Raw genomic sequence first — 24,510 nt, 5'->3', positions numbered from 1 at the left:
CACACACACATACACAATCACACACTGTACAGGGTAGGTCTTCCCGGAATCAGAACACACACACGCACTCACACACATACACACACACGCAAGCACACGCACCATTCAGAACTGCACCGACTGCATGCAACTTCCTAGTTGATCCAATTAGGAGGAATGAGCCATCAAAATCAGGAGGAGGCAGGCAGCAGCAAATGTCTCAGGCTCCATCCCTCTGCTCCATATAGACGAGTCAGCAATTGATTATGCTAATGCATGGGAGCTGGATGCGATGGGGCAGAGGCAGGGCTGGTGAAACTGGCAGACGCTGCCTGCATCCCAGGGGGATGGGGTTTCCTCCGGTAATTTCACTTGCACGCTCCCGGAGATCGGATTTCATCCCAACATCGAATTTCATTTCCCATGGTAAGGAGGGGGATGAGCTCGGTTTAAAACGAGCAAACAGGTAGATAGCCCGGAGTTCTGATATTTCACAACTCACAGCCTGCCCAGGTTTCACTGTTTTATTTTATCTCGTGCAGTAACATGTCAGGTCTAAGAGAGCTGCTGTCCAGCAAGGTGACCCATGCATGAAGGATTGGCAGTTGGGAAAGAGGCACTCTTAATCTGCTTCACTGTTCCTGGGACGACAATCAAGGGTCTCGACCCGAAACGTCACCCATTCCTTCTCTCCCGAGATGCTGCCTGACCTGCTGAGTTACTCCAGCATTTTGTGAATAAATCCGTTTGCTAAGTAATCTTCTAGTGACAGCCCAGTTTACAGACATATAAAGAGCAAACTAAAATTGGAACCAAGAATGGCAAATCCTGCATGAAATATGAACGTGATGGATATTGATGAGTTACTTCTGAGGAAAATAGAGATATGGAGAGCATGACAGTTTGACAGGCAGGCAGACAGAGGGTCGGAGAAAGGAATAGATGGGAGAGGGAAGAGTGGAAGGAGGAGAGAGGGGAGAGGGAAGAGAGAGAGGGAGACAGGGCGAAGGGAAGGGAAATGAGAGGGAGAGAGGGAAGAGAGGGGGATATGGGAGAGCGAGGGAGAGATGGGAGAGAGAGAGACAGAGAGAGAGAGAGAGAGAGAGAGAGGGAGAGGCAGAGAGAGGCAGAGAGGCAGAGAGGGAGGGAGGGAGGGAGGGAGGGAGGGAGGGAGGGAGGGAGGGGCAGGGAGGGGCAGGGAGAGGCAGGGAGAGGCAGGGAGAGGCAGGGAGAGGCAGGGAGAGGCAGGGAGAGGCAGGGAGAGGCAGGGAGAGGCAGGGAGAGGCAGGGAGAGAGCGAGGGGGACATACAGGAGTGAAATTTGCAAAAATCAAGTCAGACAAATTAAAAAACAGTCAGATAGAAAGAGGTAAATAGATAGAGACAGAGGGAGAGACAAGGCAAGAGAGAGCGAGAAAATGAAAGCATTTAGGGCACAGGATACCTTATAAAAATGAGCACTTAGGGACTGTCACTAGTGTACAATGAGAAACTGCCGGTGTCTATTATTAATAGAGTTCTTTTGGCAAACCATCCAACCCCAGCGATAAGTGTAGCCGCCACTATCGAGGACAGTAAGCTGTGGAAGATGGAGCTGAATCTATAAATTGGGCTGAGTCTATAAATAGTGCAGCAATTTACCACATGGATACCCCGACTCGCTGCTACAATGCTAAATTAATAAAATAAATCATGTTTCGCGCCCCATGCAACCAGTTGTGCACTGAAAGCAGCGCTGTAAAAGTAGGTCAAAACAGAGTGACTCTAGTGCCAGGTGCATCAGAGCAACATTGAGTTTGCTTAGTTATAGAGCACAGAACAGTACAGTACAGGAATGGGGCCGCTCGCCCACGGATGGAACGCCTGGTTAAACTGATCACATCTGCCTGTACATGATCCATGTTCCCCTACACCCTGCACTTCCATGTACCTGTCTGGGTTTGGTTAGAGATACAGCACAGAAAAAGGCCTTCAGCCCACAAAGTCCGAGCCAGCCATCGATCACCCATTCGCACGAGTTCTATGTTATCCCACTTTTTCATCCACTCCCGACACACTAGGGTCAATTTTGCAGAGGCTAATTAACCTAGAGACTCGCACGCCTTTGGGACGCAGGAGGTAACCGGGGCACCCGGAGGTATCCCACCGGGTCGCAGGAAGAACGTGCAACCTCCACGCAGACAGTACCCGAGGATCATACCTGGGTCGAACCAGGATCATACCTGGGTCGAACCAGGATCATACCTGGGCCAAACCAGGTTCGAACCTGGGTCTCTGGCGCTGTGAGGCAGCAGCTCTACCAGCTATGCCACTGTAGCTGCCCATACATCTTCAACAAGAGAAATGAACAAAAATAGTCCCTTGGAGAGGAGAGGGGTTAAGGGATTTATAAAGACAAATTATTGGATTTCCACTGAGGGCCAGTTGTAGCAATTCACTTTCATTCTTTTGTCCAAGATAAATTACCATGTACAAAGCACAGCTACCCTTTCCCATGTAGTCTGATATACACCAGCCAGTACAGGAACATCTGCACTAATAATGCAGAGAGTACGAGTTAAAAGGGCAGTGGGCAGGTGCCATAGACCTGCACGGGAAGATAGACGCTCCTGCCCTCACGAGTCTCGGGCAGATGAGGCTCGTCAGCCTGGGAAGGCAGTCCATCTAGGAGAGGGACAACTCTGATCTAAAACCTTCTCTGCCTTGTGGCCCTATCCAGTCACGGAAAAGGCTCCAGGAGTGAACCTCAAGAAAATCCGGAGTCGGAGTCCCGAAGGCAGTTTGCCGTTGTCTACTGCCGTTTCTGGCAGCTCCTGCGATGGCGCTGGTGCCAAACTGTAACGGCTCTGCTGTTCCTTTGGATCGATCAGTGACGTGGAGAGGGGGGGGGACGTGCTGCATGGGCAACAGCCTGTCCTTCATATGACATCGCCCAGGCTTGCACCCGACCGCACATCACTGCAACTGCTCTAGCCGAGGTGTGGAGCAAGCAGCCAACTAGCATGTATCACCCATGGTCAGCCATGGTCGGCGCAGACTCGGTGGGCCGATGGACCTGTTCATTTGCTATATCCCTAAACTAAACCAAACAAGCTAGTGCAAAGTAAATTCATGTGCATGCTTTCACTCAAAGGTGGCTTAAACATACTACAGAAAGTTTATCATAATTAAATCCAGGCACCCACAAATCATCTTATTCTTTAGGATGTTACTCCCCGGGATGACAAGTACAAATATTGTTCTGAACAGCTCTTCTAATCACAGCCCACAATATGTTGGCAACACCTGTACAAGCGTCCACGTTCTCTTTGAGGATTCCTCATAATGAGCCATATTGCCATATTTCACAATGCCATATTGTACATCTGTCCATTTCTCGGGTGAGCCTCCCTGCAGGCATTTGGCTTCAGATGTTGTGAGGTTTTGATTTGATTCCAAGAAGCAGGACATGTGGGAGAGGTCCATCTCCACAGCACCCTCTCCTCGATGAATGTAGCCAGGTGGATAAACATACCCGTGGGCTGGATGTTCGAGTCTGAATGTGATCCCAGGGAACTAGGAGATACCTACCTGGGAGTGGCTTATAAGAAGAGATCATGGTTTGTGTGGGTGATGTGTGTGTACAGCTATCAGGCTGCAGTTCAGGGTGCTGCATTGCAGGTTTGCTCGTCAGAGTCCAAGTGTGTGGTAACAATCCCCATCTTTGTGCACCATAGAGCAAAAAACAAAAGTGCTGGAGTAATTCAGCAGGTCAGGCAGCATCTACATCTGGAGAACATGGATCAGTGACTTTTCGGGTAGGGTTCTTTTCTCAGACTGATTGTGGGAGGGGAGAAAGTTGGAAGAGAGGTGGGGGGGGGGGGGCAGGTGATAGGTGGATGCAGGTGAGGGTGGGGGAGGAGGTTGATTGGCATACAGGATTATATGTCTTCCAGAGATGCTGCCTGACCTGCTGAATTACTCCAGCACTTTGTGTTTTTCATTCAAGATTCCAGAGCCTGCAGTTCCTTGTGTCAACTTTGTACACCACAAAACCAGGACACACACACACCAATTTCAGCCTTCAATAGGAGCAGTTCTGTTTTTGCCCATCTGTCTCTGTCTGTGTTTTTAATCTGTCACCGCCCCCCTCTCTATCAGTCTCTCTGCCTTTGTCTGTCTGAGACTGTAGCCCCGGATTGTCTGTCCACCTCGGACAGGTTCCACATAATGAAATCTCACTGCATCCATAGGTCTAGCTGACTCAATCAGCCTCCTATATAAACATTCCCCCAAACCACACGGTTTTTGATGCCTCTCATTCAAATGGTTGCACAAAATTCAGCAAATGGATTTGACCTGCGAATCTGTCGTAGAAAAGGTTTTAAAGTCATAGTCATATAGTGTGGAAACAGGCCCTTCGGCCCAACTTGCCCACACGAACCAACATGTCCCATCCACACTAGTCCCACCTGCCTGCGTTTGGTCCATATCCCTCTAAACCTGTCCCATCCATGTACCTGCCTAAATGTTTCTTAAACGTTGTTATAATACCTGCCTCAACATCCTCTTCTGGCAGCTCTTTCCACCTCCCTTTGTGTAAAAAGATTACTGCTCAGGTTCCTATTAAAACTTCCCCCCCTTACCTTAAACCTACGCCCTCTGGTTCTCGATTCCCATACTCTGGGCAAGAGACTCTGTGCATCTACCCAATCCATTCCTCTTGTGATTTTGTACACTTTAAGATCATCCATCATCCTCCTGCGCTCCACAGAATAAAGTCCTAGCCTGCTCAACCTCTCCGTATAGCGCAGACCCTCAGGTCCTGCCAACATCCTCCAGAGATGCTGCCTGACCCGCTGTGTTATTCCAGCACTTTGTATCTATCTACTGGTGCCTTTGCAGGTGTGACCTTTCCATTTAGTGTGGCACTGAGTTCGAATGGAAGGTCAGTGCCAGCTCCTTCTCAACGGAAATGGAAAGTGAGATATTTTACAACTCCTGCCCTGCCCTTATGATCGCTGCTAGTGTTGATGCAAAAGGCTTTTTAGCACAGAAGTAGTAGAGACAATGATTCTTCCCATTATGTTGCAATGTGGGAGATGGTTAGAAAACTATCAATCATCAAATATCTTACCAAATTAATTTCACTCTTGGAACCAAAGCAATTTCGTTAGAGAAATACAGCACAGAAACAAGCTCTTTGGTCCACCGAGTCCATACTGACCATCAACCACCCTTTCACTCTAATCCTACACTAATCTAATCCAACTTTACTGTTATCAATTCTCCTTAGATGCTTCCATTCACTAATACATTTGGGGCAATTTACAGCGACCAATTAAACTATCAACCCACACATCTATGGGATGTGGGGGGAAACTGGAGCAGCTGGAGGAAACCCATGTGGTCACAGGGAGAACATGCAAATTCCACACAGAGTGCACCCAAGGTCAGGATTGAACCTAGGTCTCTGGTGCTGTGAGGCAGCAACTCTACCAGCTGCATCAGTTGTACATTATGTGTAGTGCCTAGACTAGTAACAAGTATTTGATTTGTCATCAAATTATTTTTAAAATATTCTGAAGTCAGTGGACAACCATTGTAAACAGAAGACTTTCTTTAAAAGCAGTAACGTTCAGCAATTGTACTGTCCATGTTGAGTTAATTCTTGCATTTAAGTGAGAGAATTGGTTGCCTGCCAGACATACTATGTTTCCAACATCACTGTGACTACATTTCTTTGGTTGTGAAACTCTCTGCAATGTCCTGAAAATAACAAGATAGGTGACATAAATTGCAAGTCAACTTTTTTCCACGATCTTAACGCGATATGTCCCTTTAATTAATTCCTATAGTACTTGTCAAAACAAGGAACTGCACATGCTGGAATCTTGCATAGAACACAAAGTGCTGGAGTAACTCAGCGGGTCAGGCAGCATCTCCAGAGGACTGAGTCACTCCAGCACTCTGTGTTCTACTCAAGTACTTGTCATTGTGCTGAATGAGGGAGTTTGTCATTTAAGCCCTGCCTGACAAATCGATCGTGCGGCCACCCACACTCCCCTAGCACTTATCTCAGGCAGGGGTTTGATATCTGCTGCTTCATTTCTCGTACAGCTTTCCATGGAATGGCGACAAAAGACTGGTATCTATCCAACTGCCAACCCTACAGGGCAATCTTGTAGATTCTAATAATTAAAGTTTGGAGAAATATTATGGCGGCATTAAAGGAAATTGTCTGGGAACTTTTATTGGTTATAAAAACAGTGGAAGCAATTTTCAGAGGCAGAAAGTCAAGAAGCAGCCAATTAATTCTGAGCCCATTTGCTTTCCATCTGGCGAGGGAAGGCAATTTCTAATTGACGTGGGCATGGATGCATCGGAGGAGCGATGGTGGATGGAACAGTTGGGGAGAAGACAATGTACTTCTGGGGATACATCCGACAGCAATTGGCTTGGCTAACCATGCATGTGCCCTATTTGTCCCAACTAACAGCACCTAGGCTGACCAGTTTTACCGTCACCGGGCGACTAGGCTATTGGCGGCTGCCTCAAAGCAGCTGGCTCAGCATTAGCCAGTCCCAGAGCACGTGGTGATTTGCACATTGAAAGGCTGATTCAGCCCCTCCAGAATAGCTGGGGAGACAGAAGCTCCCAGGTGTGCCATCACACTTATCACGACGCAGCTGGCTCAAGCATTGCACATCAGTCATCGGCCAAAACCTTTGAAAGAAAATGGTTTAAAAGCCTGCGTCGAATGAGGTGCATTTTTCCTAAACATGCGTGCCAAGCTGAAATGATGACTAGAATTTCTGATGGGACTGCAATATTTAAAGTGCAAAAAAAAAGAATTGTAAAGCCACTGCTACTGTTTTAGGGGAAAGATAGATCAGCCATTATTGAATGGCGTAGACTTGATGGGCTGAATGTCCTAATTCTGCTCCTATAACTTATGAACTTATGAACTTGGGAATTCTATATTATCCCACTTTCTCATCCACTCCCGGCTCACTAAGGGCAATTTACAGAAGCTACACATCTACACATCTTTACGTCTTTGGAGTGTGGGAGAAAACTGGAGCACCTGGAGAAAACCCACATGGTCACAAGGAGAACGTGCAAATTCCGTACTGACAGCACCTGTAGTCAGGATTGAACCAGAGTCTCGGCCACTGTCAGGCAGCAACTCTACCGCTGCGCCACCCTGCCGCCCAAGCTGCTGCTGATCTGAATTACAATCCTCCCAGACAAAAAAAGGCTAAATATTTGCTCCATATTTATTCCAAATTCGAATCCCCTAGTTTTGCACATCGTCAGAAGGTCATAAGCTCCAAAGGCATACCCAATTCTTGAGCATATGATTTGGGCAATGCGAAAGTGTGGTACTGAAGGAATGCTGCAGAGTCAGAGATGTCACAGGGAGATCTACTGTGCATGGTGTAATATATCCCAGCATGTGTATAGAAAGTGGTTCATCCTGGCTAAAAGGATAACCTTCAGCCAATATAGTAGCAACAATCTTTTCTAGACCGTTCATCTCAGTGTCATTGGTAGGATCTTGCTGTGTTGCAACAACAGCAAGGGCACTTTAAAAGCAATTAGCTGGTATTGAAGTACCGGGTGTACCTGCAGAGAATGTATGACCAGAGGCACAGTCTTATGATATGGAACAACACAAATTAGACAATGGTGCTCTATTGTCACATGTGCAAATGCAAAGTGACATTCTTTTTTTCCATACAGTTCAGTAAGGTATTACAACATCTGTGCACAATCCCCGATTAACAAGTGTAGAGAAATAGACCACTGAGACTGCATGCAAGAGGGACCAGGTTTTGGCGCCATTTCCAAAGTCCAAATTGTCTTTTTTTGTGTCTTTCCTTGGGAAACTAGCATTTGCAGCCCTTTATGATTTGGAGTTTGCCCATTGCGTATTGAGATGAGAAGAAATGTCTTTACTTGGAGGGTTGTAAATGCCCAGCTTTTGAGAATATTCGTGGCTGAGTTTAATAGTTACGGAGGGAATCGATGGAGATGGGGAACAAGGAGACAGCAGGGGATCAAAAGCAATGCTAATGTACAATAGGTAAGGCCAGTGTGACCCACCACTTATTTTTTTTACGTACTTCTCAATAAAAAAAATCCTTTTCATTCATATATTGGTGGAAATGTTAGTGCAAAATGGCTCGAAGGGCCGAATGGCCTACTCCTGCACCTATTGTCTATTCTCCAATGAAAGTCTAACCCCATGCCTCATTCCTTACCATCCCCTTTTTAACATGTGCAGAGGCTTTATTGGGACTTCATATGAGCCCAGTTTTGTTTATGAATCAGACAAGTTGCATAATGATCATGGCTTAACTAATTTTCATTTGTGGGTCAATTAATTAATGGGTTAAGATGCAAGGGAGCGTGGGTAAGGAAGGGAGAGGAAAAGGAAGAGTTGGACATGATGCTCAGAGCAGTCAAATTTTGGCAGCGAACAATGCTATCAGAAGCATCTTTCAGTGATTGCCACCTAAGAAAGTGTCGGGGACAGTGCCTTCAGTTCCTCAGGTGGTCAATAAACAGGAGAGCAATTCTTGTGGCTACCCGAGATAGGTTGGGCAAACTGAACACAGCATCTCCAACCATCCATATAGACCTTTTAGAAATTAACAATTGATTTTTTATCCTGGTTAATTGGAAAACATGAAGGTGAAGTATTTTATGCAGTCGTCATTTTGGACCAATTTTGCTACAGATTAACACTAACGTTCTGGTTTTATGCCATCTTACATTACTCACTGCTGATGGAGCAGACTTTTGCAAACGGCAATTGATGTTAGATCAATTTATAACCAAGTCTGATAGATTTTTGAGAACTAGAGTTGGGGTTTGGGAAAAGAGCTGGATTTGAAGAGTTACAGTAGGTCACCAGACCCAACGGATTGATGGTACAAGCTCGAGAGGCTAAATCGTCCTTTCCGTTGTTATGCTCTTCAATATGCCGTCAGAGAAAATGTCCTCAAATAGCTTTGCCAGAGGAGAAAAAAATCAAACCAAAGCTTTGGATTAATTTCTTCCAGTTCTTCTGCTGCATGGAATATTGACCACTGATGTGGGACTGGGTTCGTAATAGAAGAGTGCGAGTCTGTACATTACCATCCAGACAGGGGGATGAGAATGCAGACTTATGTAGGAAAATGTCACAGGAGCAGCCATCTGGTCCACATCTTTATACTGTGAGAAAGATCTAATCAAACAATTTACAATTGGAACTAGGATCATGCTTCAAATGCTACAAGACCAAGCCATTTGAGATAGTCATTTGGGGTGAGGAGATAGGGTGAGAGATTCATCCTTGACTGGAGGAAATAACTGCAAAGTGTGTCCTTAATCACACAGCTATCTCCACTTTCAAAATATGCTTTGATTGATTGATCGATCCTGTTTCCATGCTGAATCGATCAATCAATCAATCAATGCATATTTTGCAATGGAGATACCTACTGTATGTAATTAAGACTTAATAATAATCAAACCCGCCGACAAGGGAGATTGATAATCAAACACGCTGACAAGGGAGGTGCCGTGGTAGTCTGGCGCGCTGAGCTCTACCAGGCTGAGGCCAGACGACAACTCTCAGACACCTCCTCCGACTTAGCCCTGGACCATGATCCCACAGACGAGCACCAGACCTTAATATCACGCACCATTTTGGATTTTTTTTACTTCCGGCTCTCTGCCCTCTAAAGCCTCCAACCTTATCGTTCCCCAGCCCCGCACGGCCCGATTTTATCTTCTCCCCAAAAATCCACAAACAGAACTGTCCTGGCAGACCCATTGTTTCTGCTTGCTCATGTCCCACCGAATTAATTTCCACAAACCTCGACTCCATCCTATCCACCCTGGTCCAACCCCTCCCTACCTATGTCCAAGACACCTCACACGCTCTTCGTCTCAACGACTTCCGTTTTCCAGGCCGCCATCTTTACCATGGATGTCCAGTCACTCTACACCTCCATCCCCCAACAGGAAGGTCTTAAATCCTCCGTTTCTTCCTCGACCACAGAACCAGCCAATTTCCATCTACCAATGCGCTCCTCCGCCTAACAGAGCTGGTCCTTACCCTCAACAACTTCTCCTTCAACTCCTCCCACTTCCTCCAAATCCAAGGCGTAGCTATGGGCACTCGCATGGGCCCCAGCTACGCCTGCCTCTTTGTAGGGTACATCGAACTATCACTGATCCAGGCATACACTGGCCCTATCCCCGAACTCTACCTCCGCTACATTGCCGACTGCAGCAGTACCCATGCAGAACTCACTGACTTCATCAACTTCACCATTAATTTCCATCCTGCACTCAAATTCACTTGGACCATTTCCGACATCTCCCTACCATTTCTGGATCTCACCGCCTCCATCACAGGAGACAGACTATTGACCGACATCTACTACAAACCTACTGACTCCCACAGCTATCTCGACTACACCTCTTCCCACCCTGCTTCCTGTAAAGTCTCTATCCCCTACTCCCAATTCCTCCGTCTACGCCGCATCTGCCCCCAGGATGAGATTTTCCCATACTAGATCATCAGAGATGTCCTCATTCTTTAGGAAACGGGGGTTTCCCTCTTCCATTATAGATGTGGATCTCACTAGGGTCTCCTCGATATCCCGCAGCTCTGTTCTTGCTCACCCTCCCCCCATTTGCAACAAGGACAGAGTCCCCCTTGTCCTCACCTTCCACCCCATCAGCCAGCGTATCCAACAAATTATCCTCCAACATTTTTGCCAACTCCAACGGGATCCCGCTACTGACCACATCTTCCTATCTCCACCCCTTTCTGCTTTCCGCAGAGACTCTTCCCTTCCGCAACTCCCTGGTCCACTCGTCCCTTCCCACCCAAACCACCCACTCTCCAGGTACTTTCCCCTGCAACCGCAGGAGATGCAACACCTGTCCCTTTACCTCCCCCCTTTACTCCATCTAAGGACCCAAACACTTTCCAGGTGAGGCAGAGATTCACTTGTACCTTCTCCAACATCATCTACTGTATCCGTTGTTCCAGGTGTCAACTTCTGTACATCGGCGAGACCAAGCACAGGCTCGATGATCATTTCACTGAACACCTCCGCTCAGTCCACCTTAACCCACCTGATTTCCTGGTTGCTTTGCACTTTAACTCCCCCTCCCATTCCCAATCTGACCTTCCTGTCCTAGGCCTCCTCCATTGTCAGAGTGAGGCCCAGTGCAAATTGGAGGAACAGCACCTCATATTTCGCTTGGGTGGTTTAGACCCCAGCGGTATGAACATTATCTTCTCCAACTCAAATAGCCCTTGCTATCACTCTCCATCCCCTCCCCCTTCCCAGTTCTCCCACCAGTCTTACTGTCTCGATCTAGATTCTATCTCTGTCCTGCCCAGTCCCCTGACATCAGTCTGAAGAAGGGTCTCAACCCGAAACGTCACCCATTCCTTCTCTCCAGAGATGCTGCCTGTCCCGCTGAGTTACTCCAGCATTTTGTGTCTACCTTCAATTTAAACCAGCATCTGCAGTTCTTTCCTACACATAATTAAGAACACACTTTGTAGTTATCGATTGATGGAAGGATGAATGGTTCAATGGATCGATTTATCCAGTATGGAAACAGGCCCCTTGGCCCACTGAGTCCACACCAACCATCAATTCACTCATTCACACTATTTCTGTGTTGTCCCACTTTCACATCCACACCCTACACTCTAGGAGCAATTTAGAGAGTCCAATTAACCTAAAAACCCACACCTTTGGGGATGAGAGAGGAAACTGGAACACCCACATGAAACCCACACGGTCACAGGGAGAATGTGCAAACTCCACGCAGACTTCTCGTGTTGTGAAGCAGCAGCTCCACCACCTCCACCACTGATTGCGTAGAACCAATTTTCCAAAACTCCGTACAGTGCAGCCAATATCAATATACTAAAGAAGAATTTCCACCTGGAAAAGTGCAACGCTACCTAAAGTTAGTGTATTATGTATCAGATCAAGGAATAGAATCATGGGAGAGGAGCTATTGAACACCCTGAGTCTCTTCCACTCCTCAGTCACAACATAGTTGATCTATTTCTCAACTCCATATATCAGCCAAGAATTATTTCCAGAGATCTACTGGGAATTGTGTCATTACGCACTGAACTCAAAGACTAGGAGCAGGTAGGAGAATACCGAAAGCCTAACTTTACTCTCATTCCATAATGTACTATCCATTCCCTTTGGCAAAACATGGCCCCACACAAAGGGGCTCTTGCTGTGTGAAGCCTCCCAATGCTAAATAAATGATGAAGCAAGATCCTAATCACAGACAATTACACTTAACAGATGTTTTTAAATTGAATGGCTGTGGCATAAATCACTCCTTAAATGTATGGTTTAACGGAGCTGTATATATTATTTATATTGATGAAAATCTATAACATTTTGCATTGTTGCTTGGGGAAGCAGCTCAAGATCAAGTTATTGGCTGAAGAAAGTTTGTCAGTCAATTAGGAAATTAGCTTTTAATCCTGCCGGCACAGCTCCTCAACAATAAGAATTATTGACAATAAAGCCTAAGGCCTTGGAGACAGACATGAATGTAGTCGGAGTAAATTAGCCGCAATTGAAATTCACCTCAAATTTAGGGGGCCTTCTGCTGCTTTGCTGCGTTTTGACAGTTCATTGCCTCTAGCCACCACTTGCTTGGTACTGGGATGTATTGTTGAGGCTGCAGCAGTATTACAGGCTACAAGACGGTGTCATTGAGATATTGAGTAATAGTGAGGAAACAGGCCCTTCGGCCCAACTTGCACACACCGACCAACATGTCCCATCTACCATAGTCCCATCTGCCTGCATTTGGCCCATATCCCTCTAAACCTGTCCTATCCATGTACCTGTCTAAATGTTTCTTAAACGTTGCGATGGTACCTGCGTCAACTACCTCCTCTGGCAACTCGTTTCAGACACCTATTACCTCATGTGCAAGAACAGCTGACCTCTACTGGTCGAGATGGCCTCACCCTCACCACACGGCCCGGGTCTCTGGCGCTGTAAGGCATCTAGGGAGAATCTAAGGAGGAACTTTTCCATCTAGAGAGCAGAATATCTGGAATGCACAGCTGAAGAGGGTGGTGAATACAAATTCGCCTACAGCATTTAAGAGGCTTAGAAGGCTACAGGCCAAGTGCATCTCTGGAAGATGGAATTAAGAAGGATGGGTGCCCACTGGTCAGCATGAATTTGATGGGCGAAATGGCCCATTTCCTTGCTGTATATCTTATGAATAAAATCTGATATGTTGCGAGGAGACCTGGTGGTGGTGGTGAAATAAAAATAATGGCAACCACAAAACAACTAGATTGTCATGAAAACACATCTGGTGCAATAATAACCTTCAGGGAAGGACATCTGCTATTGTTACCCATCTCTGAATGAAGTGGAAAAATAAGAAACCATCCTCACCTTATGGGCAATAAATGACACCGTGACTGCACTGCTCATATTTCAAGCATAGTTTTTCTCCGAAAGGATTTCAGGGCACAGTCAATAATGTGATAATTCTATGAATATTGTGTGTTTACAGGCCTGATATGCTGCTGCAAGTAAGAATGTCATTGCGATGTTGTCAGTAATATGAAAACTAAACACTCTTGTCTCTTGATAATTCCATCTAGATCGCTTAATTTGAGACATAGAGACATTAAACACTTTGTAAAAACAGAGTACAAAAATCAGACTGTAGTTCATAGGAGAGAAATTAGGCCATTTATCCCACCTAGTCGGCCAATCAATCATGGGTGATCTATCTATCTTTCCCTTTCAACCCATTCTCCTGCCTTCTCCCCATAACCCCTGACACCTGTATTAATCAAGAATCTGTCATTTCCTGCCTTAAAAATATCCACTGACTTCTGCGTCAATAATTTCCACAGATTCACCACCCTCTGACTAAAGAAATTCTTCCTCATCTCCTTCCTAAAGGTACATCCTTTTACTCTGAGGTAATGGCCTACTAGCCTCTCCCGCTACTACAAAAAAAACATCCTCTCCACATCCACTCTATCCAGACCTTTCACTATTCGGTAAGTTTCAATGACGTCCCCCTCATCCTTCTAAACTCCAGCGAGGCCCAGTGCCATCACGTGTTATATGTTATCATATGTCATCATATGTTAACCCAATCATTCCAATGAATGGGATCATTCTCGTAAACCTCCTCTGGATCCTTTCCAACGCCAGCACATCCTTCCTCACATATGGAGCCCCAAATGGTTCACAATACTCCAAATATTTCCTGAGAACCCGTCTTTGCTTCATTTGATCGGAGGCTTCAGAATTCTCTCAGATAGAGATCTCCACACCACACTGATTAACATCAAACAATCTCATATGTTCTCACTTCTCTCTATTTTGTGGCGACAGTATGAATTTTGTTTCTCTAAAGAAAACATAGGGATGGGGCAAGAAAGGCCGAGGGGACAAATGGAGCTAACATTCTATCAATCCAAGATTTAGTAGGGCACGGTGGCGCAGTGGTACAGTTGCTGCCTGACAGCGCCAGAGACCCGGGTTCGATTCTGACTACGAGTGCTGTCAGTACGGAGTTTGTACGCACTCCCTGTGACCACATGGGTTTTCTCCGGGTGCTCCACTCGCTTTCCTCCCACACTCCATAGACATACAGATTTGTAGGTTAATTGACGTCTGTAAATTGTCCATTCCAGGAGAGTGTTAGTGTATGGGGTGATGGCTGGTCGGTGAGGACCGGGTGGGCCAAAGGATCTTTAAAGTAAAGTAAATGCCTTCAATACACGACAAATAAATCTCTTCATTTTATCATTCTAACAGTACTAAGCATATTTTGATTGAGTGATTGATTGATTGCAAGATACAGCGTGGAAATAGGCCCTTTGGCCCATCAAGTCCATGCCAACCATCAGTCACTGCTCATATTTGTTCTATGTTATTCCACTTTCTCATCCCCACACACTTGGGGCAATTTGCTGATGACAATTAACTTACAAAGCCGCATGTCCTTTGGATGGGGGAGGAAACCAGAGCACCTGAAGGAAACCCATGTGGTCATAGAGAGAACGTATAAACTCCACATAGACTGTACCCAGGGTCAGGATCGAACCCAGGTCTCTGGTGCTGTGTGGCAGCAACTCTACCAGCTGCACCACTGTGCAACCATTGTTCATGAAACACAGGCAAAAATACAGAGAAAACGGGGTTGCTGCCTTCTCATTCTAACAACGCCATGTCAACCCACTGGAATTGCAAGGTCGAAAGGGTCAAAATATGACTGAAAGTCATAAGACTGAAAGTAGGGGGGGGGGATAAACCGGAGGCGAGAAAAGGCCAGAACAAATCAGGGCAGATGATCTCAGGAAGGGTGTATCTCATCAGGGCCCATTGTTGGCTGGGGAAGTTGTGATAGGGATACAAGGATGCGGCCAGTGGAACTGGTTGCATGACGAGGGTGGTGGAGGGGGAAGGAGTGAGAGGGGAAGGAATGCAAGAGTTACTTGAAATTAGAGAAATCAATGTTCATACTGGGTTGTAAGCTGCCCAAGCATAACGCGAGATAGCTCGTCTTTGCTCCCCCTCCGCCCACCTCTACTTTCAGTCTGAGGATGGGTCCAACCTGAAATGTTATCTATTCTTTTTCTCCAGAATAGGTGCCTGACCCGTTGAGTTACTCCAGCGTTTCGTGCCTATCTTTGGTATAAACCAGCTCCTGCTGTCCCATGCTACACAATAAGTTGTGATTGTTTTCAACGAACTAATACCCCATTGTAAGCATAAATATATATTTTTGGAAAGAATGTGCTAAAGTACACAGAAATCATGTTCAGGATCATGTTCGGCACAGATATTGTAGGACCTGTTTCTCTGCTGTACTTTTCTATGTTCTAAATATGTTGGTCGACTTCATCACACATACCTTGTGTCATACCTCCAGCTTAAATTCCATTTGGAATATTTTGGAGGACCAAGAACCAAGAACCTTTCTACACCTTTTTCCCTTTTGGATTTTTCCAGTTTTCATGTATGAATCTCTAAAGTGCATACATGTCAGTTAGAACAATGTTTTCACGAATCTCCGTCTAAAGATATTTCCCCTGAACTTCATATTAAATGGAGCTATTTCAAAATCTATGGGGCATCGTTTTGGAATTCTCCTTAAGTGAACACATCCCTCAGTGTCTCTCCTTCCTAGTTAATGGTTAAAGGATCTGAAGTTTCTGCTTCTAAAATAACAGGCTCTTTCTCTTCATTGTTTGGACTGGAAGATGCTAGCAACGAAAAATACTTTAAACGGGTAATTAATTGTGATGCTAATATATACAGTGGGAGCCTTATTAATCAACTTCTGGTCATAAGTTGTCAGATGCACCCAGGCAAAAAATAACTGAGAATATTCACTCCAAACGATGTTTTTTTTGGATCAATTTCAAAAGGAAGTTCAAGAAGAAATTGTAAATTGAAAGGGAGCAGCGAGGCTCTGAAATAACACAACCTTGGCCTTCCCTCCCTCTGTGCTTCTCAGACTTCCTGCCATTTTCATCCTTCATCCCTGTATCTGGGAGTCCACAGTCTAAACACCTGCGCCTGGCCATCTGCTGCTCTGTAATTGGTTGCAGGCAGGGCTGAGTGAGACGTTAGGGCCTCAGGGAAATGATTCAGGCCAGGCTCTATCATCGAGGCTGACACTCCAGTGCAGTGCTGCATGACTGCTGCACTCTCAGAGATATCCGTCTTTCAGATGGGACATCAAACCAAAGATCCATCTGCTCTCTTAAGGTTGAAATGCAAGGATCCATGACGTATTTTGAAGTAGCCCCCAGTGTCCCGGTCAATGGACCAACACCCGAAACAAATTTTTGAAAGCCATTTTTTCTTAACCATTTGATTTTTGTTGAATCGCACTGTGTACAAATTGCCTTTAAGAGACATAAACTTTGTCTGCTGTGTTTCCGACATTACTTCAATGACTAGACTTCAAAATACTTCACTGGCTCTTTGGGGATATAAAGATCATGAGAGGTCTTCTGCAAATACTAGTCTGTCATTTTTATCCTTCCCCTCACCCTAATTAGAGCTACAAGCACATGTTGGAAAAAACAATCTTCCATCAACATTGAAGCACTCGCTATTAGAGTAGGGCATTAGTTAATCCTGTTTACAGGGCTTAGCAAGAGAAAATAGCTATAGGTTAGTTCCAAGCTTGTAAATATCTTAGGTGAAACATCATCAGCAAGACCTTGAAATGAGGAAAGAAAATGAATTTATGATCTTCACTGCACTCCTTCCAGCAAAACAGCATCCTTCCTATAGCAGGGTGACCAAAACTGAACATAATACTCCAAAATTGACCTCACCAATGTCTTGTACATCTATAACATCCCAACTTCTATACTCAATACCCTGACTGATGAAGGCCAATGTACCAAAAGCCTCTTGACCACCTAGGGTTGCCAACTGTCCCTTATTAGCCATGACATCCCGTAATTTGGGCTAAATCGGTTTGTCCTGTACGGGACCGCCCTTGTACCACTTTAGGCCTGGGGGGGCGCTGTGGGCCCAGACACTGTAGGAAATCCTCGAGTAACTCAGCGGGATGGGCAAACAGGATCCACCCCTCCACCGAGCGTTGAGGGCCTGGCTCGTCACCGTCTTGCTCCACGGAGTCGTGGTCTTCTCACAGCCTGGATCGAGCGCCTTCCTCGGAGCCAAATCCTCGCCCTTTCCTCTTCTTCGCCTTCCCCTTCAGTTTGTGGATATTTTCGTCGCCCATGGCGAAGTCCTCGACGCCAGCCTCACGGGGGTCCAGCAGAAGATGGGTGACGTTTCGGGTCAAGACCCTTTTTCAGACTGAGGAAGGGTCTCGACCTGAAACGTCACCCATTCCTTCTCTCCTGAGATGCTGCCTGACCCGCTGAGTTACTCCAGCATTTTGTGTCTACCTCTGGACAGTGTGGGCCGGGAGGCCCGGGCGCCGCCTAATGGTGGTTGCGTAGCTACCCGCCTCCCGGCCCAGGTGGCCGCCATTGGTGGAGCAGGAGCACGTGAGGTCACGTGAGGCGCGGGGCGGTGACGTCACCTTGTCCCATATTTGGGAGTGAGGAAGTTGGCAATCCTATGGCCACCCTACCTGCAGCGCCACTTCCAAGGAACTGTGTATCTGAATTGCTAGATCCCTCTGCTCCAACTTGTCATCTTCATCAGGAATATCTATCCATGCATGCATTGGAAATAGTCAAGTCAAAGTCAACTTTATTGTCAATTTCCAGTTAGTTTACACAGACAGAAAATCGAAATGCCGTTTCCCACAATCCCGAGGAATAAAGTGCATTAAATTAAGTTAAAATTAAAAAGGCACAGCAAACAACAATCAATATAAAATATAGTCACTTCAATGAAAAAAAGATGAAGATGAATATATTACAATAAAAAAATAATGAACAGTAGTGCAAAGCCTGTCCATAGCAGCGTAGACAATAGACAATAGGTGCAGGAGGAGGCCATTCGGCCCTTCGAGCCAGCACCGCCATTCAATGTGATCATGGCTGATCATTCTCACTCAGTACCCCGTTCCTGCCTTCTCCCCATACCCCCTGGTTCTAGTTATGGGCAAGAGAAAGTATTCAATATATTGATGGAAACATTTTATGTAATCAGATTATTTTACTTGTTTCATTTGGCCATTGGCCTAGTGCGTCAAATAGTGAGCCCTGCAACCCAAACTGTGTGTGTTCCTGAAAATAATCATTAAGGAACAGAGAAAGATGCCTTTCCAGCATCCATGTACTTGCTTCCACTTCTTTCTTGGTTTTGAACGAGTCTCATGGCAGCAATAACAATGAGCGTTTAGAGGGAACACACTCAACTGCTGAGGCAAAAGGTTGCGAGTTCAAGTCCCCACTGCAGGTACTGGACTGCATAACCTAGACCGAGATTCATATCGGGAGAGCACTCCACTGTCAGAGATGCAGTTGCTTAGAGGAGAAGCGAGCCAGTTTGTCTGCCCTCTCAAAGTGAAAGCAAATTTTTTCTAACAGGAATGGCAAGGGAATTCTGCCTGTTTTGGCCAGTATTTATCCTTCAAGCAACACCATTAAAAACATATTATCTGCTCATTAGAAGATTGCTCTTTACAAGAGTTTTGACGTGTGTGAACAGACTGCTTCATTTTCTACATTGTGACAGGAAATGCTTTAAAAGTAAATAATTGGTTTAAAGATCCAAGGGATGTTCGACGGTCATACAATACAATGTATAAGTTAGTGCTTGTAATTCTTTAAAACATATATTTATATTATAATAATGTAATATATACACCGATCAACCAAAACATTATGACCAACTGCCTAATATGCTGTTGGTCCTCCGTGTGCCGCCAAAACAGCGCCGACCCGCCGAGGCATGGACTCTACAAAGCCCCTGAAGGTGTTCTGTGGTATCTGGCACCAAAACATTAGCAGCAGATCCTTCAAGTCCTGTAAGTTGCGAGGTGGAGCCGCCGTGGATCGGACTTGTCGATCCAGAACATCCCACAGATGCTCAATCAGATTGAGATCTGGAGAACTTGGAGGCCAGGGCAACACCGTGAACATCATGTTCCTCAAACCATTCCCCAACAATGTGTGCAGCGCGGCAGGGCGCATTATCCTGCTGAAAGAGGCCACTGCCATCAGGGAATACCATTGCCATGAAGGGGTGTACCTGGCCTGCAACGACGTTTAGGTAGGTGACACGTGTCAAATTGACGTCCACATGAATGGCCGGACCCAGGGTTTCCCAGCAGAACATTGCCCAGAGCATCACACTCCCTCCACCGGCTTGTCGTCTTCCCACAGTGCATCCTGGTGCCATCACTGCCCTCGCGCATCGTTGCGCATTGGGTATCCAACACCCTGTCGCCGGTTTGTGGTCCTCCTCGGACCACTGTCGGTAGGTACTCACCACTGCTGACTGGGTGCACCCCACAAGCCTTGCCGTTTCAGAGATGCTCTGATCCAGTCGTCTGGCCATAACAATTTGGCCCTTGTCAAAGTCGCTCAGGTCTTTCTTCCTGCCCATTTCTCCTGCATCCAACACGTCAACTTCAAGAACTGACTGCTCACGTGCTGAGTTATATATCCCACCCCTTGACAGGTGCCATTGTAACAAGATAATCAATGTTATTCACTTCACCTATCAGTGGTCATAATGTTTTGGCTCTTCTGTGTATAAACTATAGGCTCTTGCAAATATTTAGTGTCTTGATAAAAAAGCTCCAATTATGTTGATTGTTTCCTTGTAGAGCAAACAACTAGCATCTTCTTAGGCTGTAACCCAATCTACATTATCAAGACAGTTGGGGAAACTCCTCCATTTGCTCCGCACACACACACACACACACACACACACTTCATTTAACATATTATAAAGAAAACCTACAGGCAATCTGAAAGGAAAACAAGAAATACCAGAGAAAATGCTAGAGAAGTTCAGCAGGTTAGGCAGCATTTACAGAGGGAGAAACGGGACTCGCAATTCACATCAACGCCCTTTCATGAGAACAGGGAAAGTCCAAGATCAAACACATTTTTTAATGCTCGCAAAAGGAAAAACAGATGGAAAGAAAATCTGTCCTTGAGCAAAACCATCAGGTTTCTGGGCGGTCCTTCCTTATGCTCGAGTATTGTTCAATTTCACCTCTCCCACTTTGCGGATATTGGGCTTTGTCTATGGAACTGATGCACTACGATCCTGAGAATTATATTCTGCATTCTGGATCTTCCCCGCTGCTCTACCTATTGGACTTGACTTTGTCTTGATTGTATTGATGCAAGGATGGAGGAGGCGGCAGAGGTGGGAACGGCCCAAGAAAGCAGAATTTGCTTTTTGAATGATTTCTATCGTTTGTGGGTTTGTTACCGTGTAGATAGTTAGGGCATATGTACAATACACACAAACTGCACAACGTCAGTAAATGGATTTCAAAGCTTTTGAAATCGCTTTGGATGGTTCTCAGAGCTGCAATAAGTACATTAAACACAAGAACATCCTCTCAAACTATCCTAAGGGGGCGTCACGATGGTACCGCAGTAGAGTTGGTGCCTTACAGCGCCAGAGACCCGGGTTCGATTCTGACAACGGGTGCAGTCTGTATGGTGTTTTAATGATCTCTCCATGACCGCATGGGTTTTCCCCCAGGTGTTCCCTGTTTCTTCCCACACGCCAAAAACATACTGGTTTGTAGGTTATTTGGCTTCAGTAAAAAATTGTAAATTGTCCCTAGTGTGTACGATAGTATTAGTGTACGGGGTGATCGCTGGTTGGCATGGACTCAATCGACAATAGACAATAGGTGCAGGAGTAGGCCATTCGGCTCTTCGAGCCAGCACCACCATTCAATGTGATCATGGCTGATCATTCTCAATCAGTACCCCGTTCCTGCCTTCTCCCCATACCCCCTGACTCCGCTATCCTTAAGAGCTCTATCTAGCTCGCTCTTGAATGCATTCAGAGAATTGGCCTCCACTGCCTTCTGAGGCAGAGAATTCCACAGATTTACAACTCTCTGACTGAAAAAGTTTTTCCTCATCTCCGTTCTAAATGGCCTACTCCTTATTCTTAAACTGTGGCCCCTGGTTCTGGACTCCCCCAACATTGGGAACATGTTTCCTGCCTCTAACGTGTCCAACCCCTTAATAATCTTATATGTTTCAATAAGATTCCCTCTCATCCTTCTAAATTCCAGTGTATACTAGCCTAGTCGCTCCAGTCTTTCAACATATGACAGTCCTGCCATTCCGGGAATTAGCCTAGTAACCCTACGCTGCACGCCCTCAATTGCAAGAATATCCTTCCTCAAATTTGGAGACCAAAACTGCACACAGTACTCCAGGTGCGGTCTCACTAGGGCCCTGTACAACTGCAGAAGGACCTCTTTGCTCCTATACTCAACTCCTCTTGTTATGAAGGCCAACATTCCATTGGCTTTCTTCACTGCCTGCTGTACCTGCATGCTTCCTTTCAGTGACTGATGCACTAGGACACCCAGATCTCATTGTACGTCCCCTTTTCCTAACTTGACACCATTCAGATAATACTCTGCCTTCCTATTCTTACCACCAAAGTGGATAACCTCACACTTATCCACATTAAACTGCATCTGCCATGCATCCGCCCACTCACACAACCTGTCCAAGCCACCCTGCAACCTCGATCGGCTGATAGGCTTGTTTCCATGCTGTATCTCTAAACTAAACTAAAGTGGACTTCTATTGCAGATTTAGGTCATCAGTATTTAATGTGGTTCTGAACACATGGTCGTAATCCATCTGAATGCAGGCTTCTTTCAATTTAAACTACTTGACTTGATGTGACAGGAACCATTAAGTGACAGAATGTCATGCATTGTACAAAGCATCAAATACTCAAAGGATATCAATGAGAAATGAAGAAGAAAGCTGGAGAAATGGGAGAAGAAGAATTAAAAAGTGCCTTTTTGGTATGCGACTTGTGAATACAAAATTTGGTGTTAATAACTGAATAAATGGTTGTCGGACAACTTAAGAGCAGATCACAGATTTCTGTAGTGAAGAAAGAAATTGGCATCTTCTTTCTCAATAGCTCAGACTTGCTTCAACACAACTTCTGTGCCCAGGTAAATAACAGGTAGGGGTGTCCAGTTACCGCAGAGATGCTGCTGTGCTTCACAATTCAGGCAGGGAACTTCTCTTGCCAACAAAAATGCCATTAAAGCCAAATTCATGAGAACAACATCCTGCATTAAAATACAGCAAATGTGCCGATAATAAGTGCACCTTTTAAAAAATAGATAAATTATTTACCTTAAATGGAGAACATATCTCCCCCCCAATTAAACATCTTAGTTGGAGAGATAAACTGCACAAAGCTTTGGAGTTTGTACATGCATTACTTCACACGTGTCTAACATGGATTGGACGCAAGCCATTGAACTACACAAGATGCATCATCAAGCACGTCGCTACAGAATGGGCTCCAACAAGTTTTCTGTGGTATTAGTGACCTTTATGCTCGCTTCAGCAACATTAATACCATATCTACTCTTTCAATCTTGAAAGGAATGGGACTGAAAAATCCACGTAAACAACGCAAGGTAACCTTCAAAAATGGGGAAAGGTACAGCCCAACCCAAGTACCAATCCCACACTGTCAGAGTGAAACCAAATGCAAATTGGAGGAAAGCCCCTCACATTTTGCTGGGTCAGCTTACAACCCAGAAGTATGAATCTTGATTTCTCTAACTTCAAGTAAACCTTGCATCCCCCTCTCTCTCCATCCCTCACCTACCCAAGTCGTCTAGCTTCAAAGCCGTCTTGTTGAGTCTCATTGTCTATACTCTTTTTCGCCTAGCTCGCAGCTCACAATGGCCTGTTTCCTTTACCATCGTAACTTTTTTGCTTATCTTTCATTCATTCGTTCTATATCACCGTCTATATCTCTCATTTTCCTTTCCCCTGACTCTCAGTCTGAAGAAGCGTTTTGACCCGAAGCATCACCTATTCCTTTTCTTCAGAGATGCTGTCTGAGCCGTTGAGTTACTCTAGCATTTTGAGCCTATCTTTGGTGTAAACCAGCATCTGCAGTTCTTTCCTACACACTGTCTGTGTTTGAGCTGCTCTGGAATGTAGGTGATACTTCATTCGTAGAAAACATCAGGAGACTTATAGAAGTATTTTAAGATGCAAAAAAACCAGAAAAACCTTGTCCAACATTAACTAACGCTGTGAAATTCAAAACACTTAAGTCAGATCCTTTTTCAGATCTGCTAACATAAGCCTCAGTCAGTAAATGTTATTGAATCTTAATGTTAAATAAATGATTTTCATGTACGAGTACTAAATATAGTATTTACTCCAGATCACTGGAGGTCCTAACAAAGGAGCGTTTGATGGCTCTGGGCCTATATTAGTTGAAGTTTAGGATGAGGGCCGATCTCATTGAAAGCTACCAAATAATGAAAGGCCCGGATAGAGTAGATGTGGAGAGGTTGTTTCCAGTAGAGAGAGAGTCTAGGACCAGATGGCATAGCCTCAGAATAAAAGAACATACCTTTAAAATGGAGATGAGGAGGAATTTCTTTAGCCAGGGATGGTGAATCTGTGGAATTCATTGCCACAGACAGCAGTGGAGGCCAAGTCATTGGGTAATTTTAAAGTGGAGATTGACATCCTTACTAATCAAGAGCCTATCAAAGTAGGTAAAGTAGGATAATGGGGTTGAGGGGGATAAATAGATCCGCCACGATCGAGTGGCGGAGGAGACTCAATGAACCGAATGGCCTAATTCTGCTCCTATATCTTATGTCTTGTGAACTTAAATACGGCATCGGGCAAATTCCTGACATGATGTTCAAAGTCCTACCTATTTTCTTAAGGCATGGCCCACTCTGCTCCATAAATTCAATTGAAGATCCAGGATTGAAGATGATTCTAAAAATCACCCTGTGGGTTTGCATTCAGAGCTTGTGCACTGTAATAATTCAATGCCTACACTT

The 24,510-nt window shown here is 45.4% G+C and overlaps 1 protein-coding gene across 1 annotated transcript in view; it reads right to left on the bottom strand.

Annotated features, from left to right (window-relative positions):
* The window catches only part of nrg1 (neuregulin 1), a 402,338-nt gene that overhangs the window by 128,994 nt on the left and 248,834 nt on the right, over positions 1–24,510 (bottom strand). The window lies entirely within an intron of this gene.

Source organism: Rhinoraja longicauda, chromosome 1, assembly GCF_053455715.1.
Source record: "Rhinoraja longicauda isolate Sanriku21f chromosome 1, sRhiLon1.1, whole genome shotgun sequence".
Taxonomy (NCBI): Eukaryota; Metazoa; Chordata; class Chondrichthyes; order Rajiformes; family Arhynchobatidae; genus Rhinoraja; species Rhinoraja longicauda.
This window is presented reverse-complemented; position numbering and strand designations above follow the sequence as displayed.